This window comes from Crocodylus siamensis, chromosome 4 (genome assembly GCF_052110815.1).
Source record: "Crocodylus siamensis isolate JL-2025a chromosome 4, ASM5211081v1, whole genome shotgun sequence".
NCBI classification, from domain to species: domain Eukaryota; kingdom Metazoa; phylum Chordata; order Crocodylia; family Crocodylidae; genus Crocodylus; species Crocodylus siamensis.
In genome coordinates, this window is record NC_143398.1 from 49,420,369 (window position 1) to 49,434,180 (window position 13,812).

The following is a 13,812-nucleotide window of genomic DNA, read 5'->3' on the forward strand; positions in this document are numbered from 1 at the left end:
ATCTATACATTGTTTTAAACACTTCATTGGTCACAAGTCAATTTTCCATATAGAGTGTGATCCATAGTCTTTGCAACAAAGTACCAAATCAGTATTCTGTCAGTGACAACTTGCACCAAGAATGATTAAATGGATTCATGGTATTGTTTGGTATGCCACATGACCAGGAACTGCCTCCAAATAGTACTTACAGAACTAAAATAAAGAACTTGACCCTACCATTGTGCTTATGTGACTCCCACGGTAGTGTTGAAGTCATTTGTAGATGAAAGGACTGCAAGATCAGACAGTAAATTAGGATATACTGTAACTAGTTTTAGTTAATAGTATCATTAGAAGATGAAAACATACAACAACAAAAAAGAAGAAAAAAATAGACCCCAAACTTTTCAACTTGCTCCTGTGGAGCACTACTTTTTCACTACAGAATGATGACTAATCATTAGGGTAGCTGGGAAAAGACCTGAGTATAACAAAGTATTTTTCACAGAAAACAGAAATCTAAAGGAATTATTTTAAAACTGTAGATTATGTATAAACAGGGTTTCACTCCTACAAAAGGCAGCTTGCAAAGAGATTACAATAAATCATCTTGCTTCCTTAATTAGCCACTCAAGTTCTTCCTAATATTTTGTTATGCAGATGTAAAAACTATGAAACAAAACTATAAAAATTTTACAGTTCTGACTTACTAGGTTGATCTGTAAATTCTTTACATACATATATCAACCTTTGATTCCAAAATACCCAAATATAAAAATAACATAATGCATCAAACTTACTTTACTGAGAAGACCCAGACCCTGGATTTGCTCAGACTCGAAACCTGAAGATGAGCTAACAGAAAAATCATTTGGCTGCTTTCTTATGATCTACAGAATCTATTTCAAAGTTCTTTTTTTAAATACATTTCCATCTCATGGTCATCCTTATAGACTGTAGCAAGTTCATCTGAGGAAAAATAATATCACAGGTCTGTAACTAGCTGCAACTTCCACCATTCTTCACAAACAGGTGAAGTCAACATCCATGTCCTTCTGTTGTTCACAGAAAGAAGTACAAGTCATGTTACAGATTCAAGTCTTAACCATTTATATATTCCAAAAATCTTACTGCGATCTTCCAGAAAATATTTAAGAACCTCATATTCTTGATTTAAAAATAAGAACAATTGTGAAGGTTCCAATGTCAGGGAAATTAAAGGTTTGGGGTGTTTGGGGGTTTTGTTTGTTTGTTTTTTCAGCTTAATTGCATGGTATACTCTTAAGAATCGAGAACAATGGGCAAAACTACTCGGGCAGAAAAGAATTGTAAAACTGACCCATTCTCGAATTCAGCATTATTTATAACAGTTGTATGCAACACAAATACAGGTTCAATACTTGGGCTAAGTACAAACAGTCAAAAATCCCAAGGCTGAATCGATCCAATCTTCACAGGTTAGTCTAAACTGCACAGACTGAACCAATAAACAAGTGAACAGACATTCACTTTTGATTCTGGAAATGAGCCACAGGCCTACAGTGGCCTTTCCCAATAGCTGGGGGGCACTAGAGAATGCCTCCCTGTTCAGCTGGAGAAGACAGCTTGGGCCAAGTCTAGGCTGCCCACCCACTGTGTGTGCATGGGGGAGGAGGGAGGGTTTGCGGGGGAGGTGCAAAGCTTCCTGGGATGCTGGGGGACTGTGAGTTAACTTGAATCTAGAGAGGATCTGGGACACAAGTTCAATAAACCATTTTAACCTAAATCAGTTAAGCCTGGTACTACATCCATTCAGGTTTACCTTAAACTAGTTTTAGCCATTTTGAAAGTGGTTTACATGCACTGAACTTCTGTTGTGTTATGGATTTAAACTGGTTTCCAGTCACTTACATTGGTTTATGTGTAATTTCTAGCCCTAGCCTTCAGGCTGATTACTCTCATGCCAATTTTATCCCAAAGTAATTTTACTCACTTCAGTGTTCCATCATATTGCTTGATCTTATCATTCTCTTGAAACGTTTTACTGAACACAAAGTATCTGTAAACAACCTGTTAGTTGGCATTCAGTTGCTATCCCACAGAGCTAACCACTAAATCTATTTTATTCAGAATAATTTTATTGTTTATATAGTTCCTTATATTTCTCAAGTATGATTAATAATCCTCAAAATCCCTCTCAGGAAGGTATTATTAACATCCCCGTTGTATAGATGGGAACACCGGCTCAGAGGAGTGTTAGATGACCTGTCCAAACCTATATGGGAAGTCATCAGCACAAAATAAATCCTATCTGCACTCTCACCCATAAAGTACTTGATCCTGGAAGGTGCTGAGCATACTAGTCCTGATTCAGCAGAGCTAAACTTAAAAACATTAGTAATCCCATTTCCATTTGGCAAAGTATTTAAGCACAGGCTTAAGTACAATTGAAACTGACATAGACAGGATTACCCACGTGCTTAAAAGTTAAATAATTTTTAAGTGCTTCTTGGATCATTGCCAGAATGCCATACAGGAAGAATAGGTCTAGAGGCTTCCAGGCCACCATGTTGCCTCTTTAGTATAAAATCCAAATACAAACAAACCTCAAGGTCATTTTATATAATCAGAGATAGAGTCTCTGTATTAAGTGGAACAAGAGGTATCTTTAGCAACATAAATGATCAATTAATAACTCAAAGAACCACATTTTTAAGTCACACTATTCTTTTCAAGACTGTTTTGTCTGAAGATGAAAAAAAATTACAGTAAATAGATCAAGGGAGCTGAGCACCCTTACCTTCTACTGAAACGCATGGAAATTCCAGGTACCCATCTCCATACATGATCATGCCCCCTGAGAGTATATATCAAGTACTAATCAACATATGTTCTATATTTATGATGGGGAAAAAAAAGATTCTGATGAATAAGGCAGACATTAAAATAAACCTGAGCACCCTGGAGAGACAGAAGATACTAGTACTCATTTGAAATATTTAAACACGATTTACTTTTAAACAATTATCTGGAATTACACTTTATAGATTTATTGATCTGTACAATATTGGTGGCCTTACCTAAAGAATAGCTGTATCTACAGTATTTGTAAGACAATAAGGACCACAAAACTGATGATTTGCAATGAAGTGTCTGAGAATGTTTCAGCTCCTTTGTGTGCTCCATTACTAGGTGTGGGTGTGAAAACAAAGGGGTGAGGGTAGTTGGGGAGATGGAATGGAGACAAAAATATCTAGTGCTCCTGACAGATACAGACTTAGATAAATTGTTCAAACTACAATTTCATATCAGAAAGAAGCAAACAGGTTTTCTAAACTATTTTGTCAACAGCATGATGGTACCCTTGCTAACCTTATTTGGCACCAGTGCATAATTAGATACACAGGGGTGTGACTCCAATTGAAGGTGTTGGCATTGTAGCACTCTGTGAAAATATTAACTATGAGGTTAACTCCAATTTTCTCTTCTTTAATTAAATGCACATGGTACTAATGAGGTAACCTACTGTTCCTTGATAGCACTAATTAGCTAAGAGGAGAGTACACTCTCACACTGCAATTTAAACCTAAAAATAAGGTTGAAATATGCTAATTGCAGGCAATTTAAAACAGTACAAGTTGTAGAACTAGTCATAATAAGGGAAACTGACTGCTTTACAGCTCTGCAGCTGTAACTTTGGTTAAAATCAAAACAAGCCACACAATTTTAGGATGATTTAGCAAGGTACCCAGAAGCCTCTTAAAAATAGATATTACTTTACTGATAATGAAATGACAAAACTCAAACAGATGCTCATCTAAAGAAAACTAAGGAACAAACACATGAGCACTAGTACTAGTAAAATCTGCACGGTAAAATGAGAGTTTTTTGGTTTATGCTAGCTTAAAGCTCCACATTTTCAGAAACACTGAAGGGCTTGAATCTCAGAGGTGTCAAGGACCTGCAGTTCTCACTGATCTAAAATAGTTTTCTGGATACTCAACTATTTGGAAAATAAACTTAAAAAATCTGGTGTTATTACAAGGCACTTGATTCTAAGCTTTCCACTCCTTTCCCCCACCCCCACCCAAAAGAAAAAAATTGCAGTATTGTACACTGAGCAACAGAAAAGAAAACATACTGAAAAATGACTGGAAATGCATGGAAAAAATAATGACAAACAAACAATAACCAGTGCACAATATATCTTCAAAGGACATCTGTATAAAGAAAGAAATTTGGAATCCGATGCACATTTCCAATTCTCAGGTAACCATGAGTGACTGGTGCCGCCTGAATCTGGGGGGGCACCTACAGAAGTCACCGATGGTGGCGGCCCTGTCAGGGGAGGGGGCACCAGCCCTACCGACAGCATCAGTGTTGGCCATTGGGGGCGGGGCACATGAACCCCTGTGCACCCCCTACCAGTTGCCTACGCAAGTACCTAAAATTTTCTACTGTCACAAGTTTCTTATGAAGTAATGCAATAAACAGGACAATTTAGCCTGTGAACTATGGGCGAAGTTGCCCTGCACATCAATTTGTCATAACAATTTCAGTTCTCTTGATTTACCATTGAGGACAAAGAAGGCAAACAGCAATCTTTTTGCTACACAACAGTATTTTTGTTGGCTGATGTCTAAGGTGACAGTGGCATGACCTTTGCTAGAGGCAACTTTCTTTTTCTTTTTTACTCAAAAAGACAGTGATACAAATACCTCTATCAGAAGGTAACAGAAGAGACATGTAATTGGGAATTTTGGTGCCCTGGCAGAGACACCCAAGGGCAGGGATAATGGAGGACCTCAAGGCACACAGGCTGCTACACACCCCTCTAAATCAGCACCCAGGACTGTAGCCTGGGTGCCTGTCCCTAGTTAACCTACTAAAAGCCTTACTACAGTAAGTTATACTGTACTTTTGGGCACCTCCTGGAGCTCATAACTCTTGAATTGTCCACACATTAATACCTTAAAGTACTTTTAACCCGTTGTTATGCAGTGCAAAATTATGCCACACCAGGGCAGGATCATCTGTAATCCACACTGCCCAGCTCCTCTTCCATTAAAATGTGGCCACTCCCCTCAGATACACCACCCAAGTTGAAGTCCTCCAATATCTCAGGACCTCTTACTCCCACCCATAAAGCAGGGATAGAAGCCTGCCCTGGCTCACCAGCTCTCTAGTGGCAACTGACAGCTACAGCTCCTAATCCTGTTCATGCTTACCAGGTCTCTAGTGGCAAGTCACAGCTGTGCAGGTAGGGGACAGTCAGAGAAGGTTTCTAGACTAAGGGTATGACTGCTTCAGGTTCCAACCTAGTACTAATACTGATCAAGATTTGTGCAGCTCACCGTCTAAGGTGTAACAAGGCCCTAAGAAGACAACAAAGTGACGCCCTAATAAAGCAAAGGGTGGAGCTCCTAAGGTATTTTGCCATGTTCTTAGACTCAGTTGGACTGAATAAAAGCAAAAAGGAGGTCAAATCAGTATAAAATGTCCTATCAAGCAAAAACCTTTGACCTTATGCTCTGGTTTAATGAAGAAATTTAACAAAAAGAAAGTGCTGACAATTAGGTTGTAAGAAGGGATGATTTGAAAGCAAGCCATGGTTAGAACCTGTGATTATAAGGATCATATTTTCAGCTAACTCTTTTGATTTTAATGAAGTTACACCAGCAGAGAATTTGGCTCTATAGATTGAAACTTACTTTTTTCAGCAAAGGTAAGGGCAGCATGTCATCTCAGCATGCACTCTGTTGGTGATATCACATCCACCACGGATCTCTGCTGGAACATGGAAACGACTCATATGGCTCTTGAAATTTAGCACTACAGAGAATATTCATTCAGGACTGTTGATATGTGTTTGAGTTGTAGTATCACACTACACGAAGCCCTTCTCTTCAGCAGCCTCTTCCTATGAGTTAGTGACAGTGGCATTTTGCTTATCATTGGGTGCACCTACATGTATGCTTTACTGTGCAGTAGACTATACATGCAACACTATCTATACATGCATGGCAACTGGGCCAGTGAATACTAATTTACAGTGCCATCAGACAGTCCTGTCATATACAGGTATTATCTGACGGTGAAGCAAATGACTGTGATTAAATGCATGTGTAGACAGTGACACTGGGATTAGTTTACTCCAACTCAAATTGTGCCAGAGTTTATTCAGTCGCATTAATTGCATTGAAGGCTAACTCAAGCAAAGATTCTTTTTACTTAAAGCCCTGGGAAAAGACAGGGTTCTGGGCTGCAAGAGTGGTTTCCTCTCCTTTACTCTTCCATCCATACCTCAGTGAAAAGAATAAAAAGAAAAGCTCAGTGCTATAAAATTCCAAGGAGCAGTCCAGCCACAAATGCTACTATGATTAAGTATCTATGAGTCATATGCTACCATTAATATATTTAGAGCCTGAATTTTCCCCAAATTTTAGGAAATGTAGAATATTCATGGAAAAAAGAATCCCTTCCCACAATGAAATAAAATCTTTTAACATTTTCTCCTTCTTACTGTAAATGCTTCCCACTAGGAGATTTCCACATTGTATGTATCAAATGACCAGCATATTATTGATGGAGTTAATAATATGAAATAAAAGTCAACTGTGACCTTATTTCCCTTACACTTTTTTGCAAGGGGTCAGGGGGAAGGGAGGTATTCAAAAGTCTCACAAGGATACATAGTCTCACAAGGATACATTTTTACATGGATGCATTTGATTTCTGGAACATCTTTAACAGATAATTTCTGGTATCCTATATATATAAAGAATCCCTTAAAACATGGATTTCATCATTTGTATTGTACTTCACAATAACTATCCTCCCTTAAAGGTCTGTGAGAAAGTTAACAAGATTACCAGCTCTTGAACCAGATTCTTAGTTGATGTAAATCAGTCTGGCTCCATTAAAGATGATGTAGTTGTGTTGTCTTATTAGCTGAGAACATGAAGACTTACTTCACCTCCTGTGTTGAAATTCACTTGCTGTCCCAAACTATTTCTGGCATAGAGAGAATAACTAGCAGCTGAACGATAATACTGTGTACTTATTGCATAACTATGAAATATATCAAAATACAAGTATTTCCAATGACAACCGAATAGCAAGGTAAAAAGTTATACTGATAGAAAAACAGAACAAAACAAAAAAGCCAACCCTCACCTCCAAACCTTATTTTGAATGCAAGTAATTGAACCTGTAATAACACCTTATAGAAAAAATTCCTATAATTGAAAATGATTGATAGAAAGACTGTCTTTTTATCTGATGGATGTTGTTTGCATTATAGAGTGACAACTGCAGTGAATAATCATCAGATAGTTGTACTAAGAGTAGATTACAGAAAAGATTTATCTTCTTCGGCTTGCCATAAAATAGGATATTCCATTATACACAAATATTAAAAAAACAACAAAACATATATTTCTCAGTGGTGGAAGGGATATTTTAGACAGCAAGAGAGTTAAAACTGTTATCTATATAATCAGTTGAAGAAAATGTGATGCATTACCAAACCATTTTGGTAAAAGAGTACAGTTTACAAATATATTTGCATGTATTATAGCCTTTCCTGTTAGATAATTTAGAGAAAAGGACTCTCATATACCAATACTGTCTTAAATCTGTTCTTCAAACTTTTAGGTTATTCTCTACTAGTTACATGCTGCACACAGAAGAAAATGCAGTTCTGAGAATGAAGAATAGGAATGAATGTGCTGCCTCTCAGTGTTATAGTATATCCAATGAGCACACTCCTTTCTTTGGGAAGTGAAGAGGACTTAAGGGAAGAAAAAGTAAAATAGATCATTCCCTTGTTCTTTCAAAATACCCATCTGTTCTAAGATCAGACCATATAGAAAGATTTTGTTAATCTGTGTTTTTATTTTGTTCATCATGTACATTTACATTCTGTTCCTTGCAGAGCAGAGATTTTCTTGATTGTTTGGCATAGCTCACTTGCTTTATAGCACCATGCATATTGCACGGGTCTTTAAAGTAAGGATGACATACTCAATGAAATATACTCACTTTACTACATAATAAACGAATAAATAATAACAACAAATGGTATTTTTTTACAACAGACTTCAAAAATATTAATGATTAAGTGTAGTGGCAGGAGGTTTAAACTGGAAAAGATATGAACATTATGATATAAAATCCCAATAGGCACAAACTTTGATGGCATGTAACTTTTTTCAAGAAGGTTTATTTCAATACATTAATTTTCTAAGTAAAGAGAATCGGTTTTAAATATTAACCTTCATTATTTTACTCCTTTTACCCAATGATATTTGATCTTTGTGATTTAAAAGAAATTAACATGCTGTCTCAAGCACAAAGTTCAGAGCCATCTATACATTTCAGCAGTACAGGCCACATAGTTCACAATATAAGCAACACATGGTAAGCAATTTTAAAAGAAATAAACTGTACTATGTGGATCAATTTTATAACATTTTAAAAATATATTCTCATGTATAATTGACTCCTACCATATGTTTTATAAAGTAACCTAGTGATCTTTAACAAAAACAAAACAAAACAAAATCTTCCTCACTAAAGTGTATTTCTTCAGGATTTAAAGAAACAGAGGTACAAGGTCCACAAGGGTTGTGAAATAAGGGGTAAAAGGCTGAAGGAGATCAAAAGCTGTCTTATTAATGGCTTCATGAACTCAGATGAAAAATAAAGGAAATATGAGTTCAACAGTCCATGAGCTACATTTTAAAACCATACTGCTGCTATATTTGTCCAAAGATAAAGCAGAGTTTAATATTTTTCACAGTATACATAAAATAAATTGTTAGAAAAGAAAATGTCAAAATTTCAGAAATGTTTCACCATTTTTCATTTATAAGCTCATTATCCAATAGCAGCTCTCAAGAATAAAGCTAATTTACATTTAAAATAAGAGTACAGTCTACTCCTTAAAAGCACAATGATAAACACACCAATTTGACAATTACATTAATATGAGTATTTGCATAATCTGCCTTCTACACCTGTTCTTAATTTGAAGCAGCTGCAGGACAAATCACATCACATAATCTGAACGTGCCACAGAGCAATGCATGTACTCTAACCCCTTCCCTACATTTTTTTTATTTCATTTATTTATTTTCAAATTTAAAATGAAGCCATGTTTTCTGTTTGGATAGTTTACATTCATCACAGATAACATAAGGAGGCTAAAGTGCATTTTAAATGTTTTTTGTTTTGCTTAGTTTCCTGTGACAGTGATCATTTAATTTTCATGGCTGGAGAAACAACACATAAAACCCCACACTTTTACAGCTTATTAGGCTAGATGTGCCTCCTGTGAAGTACATTAAAAACATAAAGAGCTAACATATATCATAATAATAGACTGCAGACTGATATTCACATGCTGTTTAGCCAAACACTGAAACTAAATAATTATCACTGACTGCAGGCTCCACCCCATCTCAGATATAGTTACTTTCCAACTTTTGGGCAACTCTGTGTACAGCAGTAATGAAAAGAGAAAAAAAGAAAATTGTGTGTTAACACTCCAAATTCAGTTGACTGGATAAAAAATATGATACACACCAACAGAATTACTACTGCCCATTGATCCAATGTAACCTATGGTGTTAAAGACAATATCCTTTCTGTGCATTTTGGAGGTCCAATTCTATTATGATAACCTCATGCACATTAAAAGAGATGAAAGAAGAAGTGCATCTCAAAGAAATAGCTGCAGTTGACAATATTAAACATGAATGATACTGTGGTCATGGTAAAGCCTAGTGGCAATTATTATAGATTTTTCAACTGGATGGACACAAGCACTTGGGTAAGCAGAGAGTTCAATTACTAGAATAGCAGGCTACTTCTTCCAAAAAGCTTCTAGCATACATGAGAAAGGACAGCAAAGCACAGAGGCTGACTGGTTTGCTCTCCAGAATCTTTTCTATGATTGAAAAATTGATATTTATATTAAAAACAGAAGATGGGGTTCAATGAATGTGGTTTAGATGGAGTATAAGGATTCAGCAGTAGACATTGCTGTGGTTCTAGAGTTTTCCACTGAAATACAAGGTACAAAATTTGCATTCTATTACAATGGTTGTCACCAAACAAATTATGCCCTGTTACAGTGGTGCTCAAACTTTTTCACTGGTGGGCCAGATGGGCAATGTCCAGCCAGTCCAAAGGCCAGGGGTTGGTGTAGTGGGACGCCATCCTACTATGCAGGGGAGGCTGATGTCAGCCCAGCCTGATCCAGCCCCACAAGGGGCATGGCCCATCCCAGATCCAGCCCCACAGGGGGGCACTGACCCCCCAATCCAGCCCTGCTGGGGTAAGTGTGGCCTGGTCCCTATTGAGCCATGAAAGGAGAAGAGGGTGTGGTCTGGTCCAAATCCAGGCCCACAGGGAGATGGGGCATGGCCTGGTGTTGATTCAGTTCCATGGGGGGGGAAGGGGCATGTCCCATCCCTAACTTTGCTGCGTGAGAAAAGAGGGCATGGACTTGCCCCATTCAGCCGGGTACAGGGAAAGGGAGTGTGGCCCAGCCCCAACCCCAACCCCAACCCACCAGCACGCAGAAAAGAGAATGTGGCCTGGCCCAGATCTAGCTGTGCTGGCAGACCAGGTATGGGAATTTGGCAGCAGAGAAGGGTAGCTACTGCGTCCCTGCTGCCAAATTTCCCAACCCATAGGGAGCAGCACAGCCAAGATCCATTGGCTCCCTGGTTCAAAGGCTGGAGGTTGAGAACCCCTGCTCTATGAGATTTCATTTATTTGATAACCATGCTTGGACTGCCTAGTAAATGAACAAGGGACTGAATTCCCGTGGAGATGTTCATAGTCCAAAAGATCTATCACTCAAGAGAAGCGTAAAAATGGAAGAGTATAAAGGAAGGTAGAGGTGCATTTGTTTTTTCTAATTGTTTGAATGCTTTCAGTGTAGGACTATATATAGGATAGGCCTGAAGTTGTCTAAAAATGAACAAATTTAAGAATGTTCAATAATAAAGGGGAAGACAGCTACCTAAGTAGTACCAGTGAGCAATGTCTGTGCAACAATTAGTAGTAGAAGAGCTTAATCCTCATGCATAAAATAATCTATCTGGATCTAGCCTACAACAGTCATGGATGAGAAAGACAATGTGCTAAAATGTATGCCTAGATCAAGGTGTGCTTAAAGAATCTGTAGATAATAGGAAACAGAGAGAACTTTTTTCACTTGACTTGTAGTAGGAGAAACATTATTGGCTCAGTCATTTGGCTCACAACAGAAATAATATGTTATTACTGATAATTATAAGAAAATGTATTGGCATTTTTCCACTATGATAAGATGTCACCTCACTTGCCGTAGGCAACATACACATAGAAGATACAAATCATGACTCCAGTAAATTATTTGTTCTGATAATAACATTGTGGTATTTACAGTGACAATTCCCCAGGATTTTATACTAGTCAGTCTTTGGCTGGCTTCTGTGCCAGGAAAGTACTTCCTATACCTTGCAGCTCACAAAATATTTGACGACTTAAGAGAAAAAAAACCCCACATGCCTTACACATATTCCATAGACTAACTGATGTGACACTGAATGAACTTCTACTATACATGGTTATAAAGAACCTTATGAAACCTGGAGCTTATTTCAGGAACACAACCAAACAATTATCAAGCTCTGCTGTGCTGAGGTGCAAGGAGAAAGCATGTATATCCTTAAGTGGTTTGTTGTACTTATGTACAAGCCAGACACTTGTAATAATTGGTGTCAGGTAAAAGAAAGCTGAAAAATTGGATCTTTTGCTTTGGAGCTGTGTGTTAAGGACCAACATGTATTTCTCGCTCACAAGAAGAACCCACTAGTGAAGAAAGAGATATATATGACTGTATTCAAAGAAATCTAGATAAAAAAATGCCCCGATCTGGATTGTAATATGCAAAGCACATAAAGCTAGGATCTTTGCGTGATACTCCTAAGTACTAGTGTAGAAAAAAAAGAGGCAAGTAAATAATGAAAAAAATAAGGTTGAACATGCAAATTACCTTTCTTTAAATATTTTTTACATAAGAATCTATGGTACTCTGTATTTCTGTCAACCAAAAACAAGTGAAGTGATATATTTATATGGCATTAAGATCACTTTAAGTAACGTAGTTTGGTTACAGTTTGGTTTAAAAATGTAAGGGAAAAAAAACCTTAGATACAAATTAAAATATAAATAATGCTACCAGATTAGTCACATGGCAAAATAACAAGAACATTAAATGAAACAAAACAGAAATCCCAGATAAACCAATCACCTAAACAACTGACTAACTACCAAACTTCATAAAACATATTGAAAGTACCCTTTAAAAATGCCCAAAGCAAAACCAAAATAAAACCACCAAGGAGCACAGTGAGTTATTTTAAAAACTAACAGACTTTGTGAAAAAGTGCCTCTGGCTTCAAAACTAGTGTAAAAAATATCCAGCCTATAGGGTAATTCTTACAAAAAGCTATACACAACTAAAAATGCATTTAGAATGAACCTGCATCTTAATACAACACAAGATACAGAAATATATAAAACAGTTAAAGGAAGAAGTTCTCTAGTTCAAAATAAACTTAAAGAAAGCAAATGGGAAAACCTCTTTAAAACAATTAACCCAAACTATGATTATTTCCACAACTTTGCACTCTGCATCATTGTGAGAGAGGGCAGCAAACCTGTGGATGATGACATGACAGGCTGTGGACAAATGCTAATTTCTACTGGGAGAAATTTTTTCCAGTAGAAAAATAGCCCAGGACGTGGACTATACAGACATGCCTCCGGCCCCAAGACTGGAGAGCAACACAAGCAATCTCTCCAGCCAGGGAGATGCTCCCTTAGCCACCCTGCCCTTAGTGGAATCCAGTTCTTAACAGCTTGCCCTGTCCCCTGCCTGGGAAAAAGACAACCTCTTAAGTGGCAGAAGCTGCTACAGACAGTACTGGAAAGGTTCCAGCTCCAGGAGAATGCCCCCACATCTCAACAGTCAACTGTCAGCAGGGGGCCATTCTCTCATGGCCGGAATCCTCCCAATTCTTCCCTGCAAGAAAACAGTCCCATTCCTTGCACTCCCTTGGGCTGGCCCAGGAAAGTGCACGAGGGGATGGGGGGTGAGGGTGCTGAGCTGCTGCAAGGCTCCAGGAGCCTTGCTGCAGGGGCATGACAGTCTGCAGGGGCATGCCTTACCCCAATACAGCTGTGTTAGGCCTGTACTAGAGCAGGAGTAAAAAAGGGGCATGGCAACTCTGCTTAGGATTGACCCAGAGCAGTCGGAGTGAGGTGGGGGCACTTTGGTATAGCAGAAAGTTGGGCCTTGCCACCATGTACAGCAGCCGCTCTCACCCTGCACTGTTCAGGTTAGCTGGGTGGTACAGGTTGCAAGAGGAAGTTGAAGGGGCAGGAGCTAAACATGCAGAGGAGAAAAGTGATTCTCCCAGTAGAAATTAAATGTTTGTATATTGCAACAGTGTTATCCAGTGGTGGTTGCTATTTTCTGCCTCTGTCAGGGAAACATCATGCCATCTTTTCATATTTTTCATCAAATCATGAAAGCATTAACATTTTTTAAGTAAATGTTTAGAATCTGATGCCACCATGTGGCTCCAGGTATCAAGACTCAAGGAACATACTTATTTGTCTGCAAGACAGCCTGTTCAGAGATACACAGTTGGGATGCAAGCATTCTCAGCAATGCAAACTTTCTGAAAGCACTTACTATTGGGTCTTACATATCGCTCCCCAACCCCTAATAACAATTTGAGAAACTTCAAGAACAACGATACCAAGGTTTTGATTCTTTCCATATTT

General features: G+C 38.0%; 1 protein-coding gene across 23 annotated transcripts in view; it reads right to left on the reverse strand.

Annotated features, from left to right (window-relative positions):
* FOXP2 (forkhead box P2) overlaps positions 1 to 13,812 on the reverse strand; it is a 651,774-nt gene that overhangs the window by 131,935 nt on the left and 506,027 nt on the right. Inside the window, exon 1 of one of the 23 annotated variants that reach the window (XM_090042269.1) lies at positions 5,673 to 5,696. The exons of the other annotated variants lie outside the window; for them this stretch is intronic. The gene's annotated coding sequence lies outside the window, so the exon portion shown is untranslated. Of the gene's footprint in view, positions 1 to 5,672; positions 5,697 to 13,812 lie in introns of those variants that run through there. 23 annotated transcript variants of the gene reach the window in all.